Source organism: Mytilus californianus, unplaced genomic scaffold (assembly GCF_021869535.1).
Source record: "Mytilus californianus isolate M0D057914Y unplaced genomic scaffold, xbMytCali1.0.p SCAF_1, whole genome shotgun sequence".
Lineage (NCBI taxonomy): Eukaryota > Metazoa > Mollusca > Bivalvia > Mytilida > Mytilidae > Mytilus > Mytilus californianus.
This window is the reverse complement of record NW_026262581.1, coordinates 33,861,219-33,866,005: the sequence shown is the minus strand read 5'-3', so window position 1 is coordinate 33,866,005 and position 4,787 is coordinate 33,861,219.

Here is a 4,787-nt window from a genome sequence, read left to right as displayed (position 1 = left end):
ATTCTTGAATTCTTGGGGTTCTTTAATATGCTGAATCTAACCGTGTATTAAGTTTTTGGATTTTGGGCCCTGTTTTTAAATTGGTCCACATTGAGGTCCAAAGGGTCCAAAATTTAACTTTGTTTGATTTCATCAAAAATTGAATTATTGGGGTTCTTTGATAGTTTAGCGAAGCAACGTCACCACTGTTTCGGAGTTTGAGCGATAAGGTGTATTCTTCCATGAACAGGAAGTTCAGCTAGCTGTGTAAACTGTAAAATTAAGTGACCCATTAAGTGCATGGCTTCAACTGACAGCTTTGGTGTCAAACACTTGTTAATTAAACACCAATTATCTTTGCTTTATGTCAAAAACAATTTGTCTATTTCAAAAATGTTTGCCAAAAAAAAAAAGAGTTACTTCCCCTTTTTTATCACCTTTTCACAATATATTCCGTTTATTTATGGTTTTTTTTTCGCAATTAAATAAATATAAAACAAATTGAATGCAAATGCATATTAGAATATTTCTTTTAATTATTTTTAACCTGAAAACACTTAGAATATAAATATTTTGAAAACTGTTTTTTTTCATCTTTACCTCCATTCATTGCTCTATAAAGTGCTTTAAAACAATAATTCAAATTGCTTTATTGTAAGGTTACCGACCGTGCAAGGGCTGTATAGCCGGTCAAGGTCGTTAAAAACTTCCATTTGTTGTTATTGTAAGTTTGAATAAGATCCTAAAGATGAGTAACTACCAAGTTAACTTTATGAAACTCATAAGCCACTAAATAATTAAATTCAGCTGTAGTGTGAACGTATTATTAGTCACTATTAATGACCCGAGATTTTTAAAGCTAAACATAAAAAATTGTGCCAAAAGTATTGAATTTTATTACTCCCCTTCAACTGAAACTTGATTTTACCTTAGTGCCTGAGTTTTATTTTAGTTTAATTGCCCTTTTTTCAATGACATTTTACGAATAAAATTGTCATTTTTCTGACTAGAGCACCTTGCCCTTTTGAAATCCTGGCTAGAACACTGTATCTTCATGTGAATGTGAATGTGAATATATATATATTTAACAAACAATAGTTAATTTCAGTCCCAAAGATTTTCTTTTTTATTTGGTTGAATTAATAATACAGATTATATTTTTTCTTAAGTCCCAATACCAGGAATCATCCAGGCCCTTTTTTTTCCATTCAGATAGAATTTGTAAATGTCCTGAAAGTTGGATGAATGATGATCGAAAAGTCCTGATATATTCTGGTTTATATAATATGATTTTTGAAAGTCTTGAGATATCCTGAGAATTCCCCCAGTTTTAAGCTGCTTGATTTGAAAGTCCTGACATTTTCTGGAATTCTCCCATTAAGTTTTTTTCTAAAAAAAGGACTTGTAGCCTAACAGGATATTTTCAGGATATCCCAGGATAATCTTGAGATATCCTTATTATAAAATTTGTCAGGATTTATTTCTGCAAGGGGTGTATGCATCATTTGATGGAAAATGTAAAAATAAAAGTATTGGTTACAGAACAGTCATATAAATGTGACAAAAAGTAATTTTAACAAAAAATAATATATCACATTTAATAAGTTTACACTGGTTGAAATAAAAACCAAAGTATTCTTGAAATCCTTTCCTGTTACAAGATATATACAAGGTATTGCACAGTTTAGGAAATTGTTTGTTGCAACTTTCTAGCAAACAAACTCTTTCTTGCAACATTGCAGAAAAATACTGCAACTTTCTCATGAACAAATATTATTTCAGTAACATTGAGAGATTATGTTACAAGTTACAGCTGCAACAACATGTAACTTTCTTGCTAGTACTTCTTGTAAAGAAATTTGTTTGCTCCAATATAATAGAAAACTTTTTACCTCAGTAAGGGATGTTAAATTTTCAGACACAATTATGCTGAAATTTTCTAAGTTTTTTTCCATCAAGCAAAATGACAGAGTTTAAATACCATCACACTTTCCATCAACAAAATATTCTAAGTCCAAATTCCATCTCACTTTCCATCAAAGAAAATGTTTAAGTCCAATTTCCATCAAACTTCCTTCATTTCCATCCTATTTTCCATCAGGTGGAATAAATGCCATCATATTTTCCATCAGAGGGTAAAAATGCCATCCAATTTTCCATCAGGGGTTAAAGATGCCATCAAATTTTCCATCAAAAGAATGGGGATGGAAATAAAATTCCTAATTTCCATCATCCTTTGATGGATTTTTTTGGTTTAGGATGGAATTCCATCAAGTACCATCAACTTTCCATCAATTGTCCATCAAGTGTTGATGGAAAATGAAGAAATTGATGGAAGATCTAGGGAAGGTGTAACCCCCTTGGCCAATCATAATTCAAAGTATTAGAAAACAGGAAACCCCAGGTTAATAAATAAAGAAAAGTGCTCATACTGAGGATTCATTTATTTTCGTGGGTATCAATTTTCGTGGATTGAGGAAAACTTGCAAATTTCGTGGATAATAATTTCATGGTTTTGCCAATCTCTGCATACAAAGCCTATAGAAAATTTGTACCCACAAAAATTGGTATCCAACGAATAATAATGAATCCACAGTACATTACAATTTATCATTGCCAAGCTGCTGATTAGTCGTGAAGTCATTCTGTTCAGTAATACATTGTACTGCAGTAATTTGTTATGAAAATATTTCATATTAAGGATGTACACCTCTGAGGAGCCGAAAATTTCTAGAATTAAACTTTTTTTTTCAACTTGATTTTTGGGTTTATATGACTGTAAAAAAAATAATTGGTGAAGAAAAAATCATATGGTGGTGTACTTCTTTTTTTGCTACGGCCATTTGAAAGTACTCAATTTTGATGATTTTCCAATTTTTCATCAATTTTTACCCATTTTTGGGCTATTATCATGAAAAAAATCAGTTTCACAATTAATTTTTTTTTCATACTTTCACTAAAGATGAAGTGGACCAATCTGAATAAATTTAACTTAAAAAAACTATAGGTAGGTGTTCATATAAGAAAGTTTTATAAAATATTGTTGCTTTTTCGTGTCAAATTTACCATGCTGTCAATTTTGTAAATTTGGGATTTTTCTCTTTTTTTAGAACAAAAAGCATATTATTTCAACTTCTTTGTTATAAATGATTGAAAAAATACATATCTAAGAAATTTGAAAAGAAAAAATTGATATGAGATGTACATGTTTCTGGTAAAATCATTTCTTGTACCCCTCACCCGTTTTCTAAAAATTTTGGATAATGAGACTGACTTGATTGGTTATAAAATTTGAAAATTTTATTACTCAAAAACTACTTTGTGTAAATACACAATTTTTTCACAGAGTTAAGTTTGATTATAATATTTTTTAAATTCATTGATATTTTCCACTTGTATCACATGTTTTGGAAATAATTCCAGAACGAGATTTCAACAAGACTGAAACGTCAGAAGAAAACATCCTTAACACATTGAAAAATTCAAAAGTATCAGCAAACAGGAATTAGGTATCTGTAAAAAATCAGGAAAACACCCACACATTACAACTTGTCATTGACAAGCTGCTTACTAAATTTGAATTTATTCTGTCCAGTAGTATTGGAGAAATATGTTGAGAAAATTTAGCATAATATTATTGAAAAGATCACAGTTTTAGCAAACAGGCATTTTAATTCTGAGGAGTTTTATACGACAAGAAGAATCTTTAAATATGCATTATTTGCATTGTATACCATAAAAAAAATAACATTTTCTGCAAACATTTGCAGGAAATTGTATCCCATTTTACTGATCACACATTCAAGTGTGAGATTCTGTTCTAATGTGTTTAGATTTTACCTCGCCCTATGGCTCAATTACAAGGTGAAATAAAACTCATTTATCTATATATAAACGTTCTTAACCAGCACTGTAGAGTAACATTAATCAAAGCATCCTCGATGTTGTGATCCAGCCATATTCATAGCTAGTCTGATATTCTTCCTGACCATACTTTTTTCAATATTTTTTTCTCTTTTTATTTCCAATCTTACTGTTAAATTTCTATGTTATTGTCCAAAGGTAGGGAATTTCGCAATATTGATGCAAATATTGATACATGTATATATATTGATATTTCAATTTTAGACTCTGTCAGATTTTTTTTTTTTTAAATATTTGCAATTTAATGGAATTGACAAGAATGGAAAGGGAAATCTACAAACAAGTAATATATTCTTTATATGCCATTATTAATAATTGGCTTAATAATTTCCAGAAAGAGGCCTTGGAAATGCACTTTCTCAACAACAAAAATTAAAAAAAATAATAACTATTTTTTATCTAAATTGGTTTTCATTTCCTGTATTCAAATTTAAATGTTCAAATACCTAATGCTGAGATATTTCCAATTACTGTACATGTTAAATAGCAATATAATGGGATATAAATGTAGAACAAACAAATAAATTTTATTGCAGAAAATGCTCAGGTAAGACTGGGACTATTATACTAATAGTCCCAGGGTAAGAGTTATGCAATTTTGTTTATTGTTTCAACCAAATTTCTGATAATTGTTACTAATTAATTAGAACTTGATTATTGACTTATGTCAGATGATAATGACACTGACTTTACAAGTGAAATAGAATTTGCTTGCATTTTTTATACATATTTTTTCATTCTTTGTCTTTTCTTTGAAAAAAGACCCATCTGATTAATCATTCAGCTAGCTAGCAAAATTAACAGAATATTTTAATGTAGTGTAGATCAAAATAAATAATACATTTGTAGGTTTACTATTGAGATCAAGAATGTGTGTATTCAGT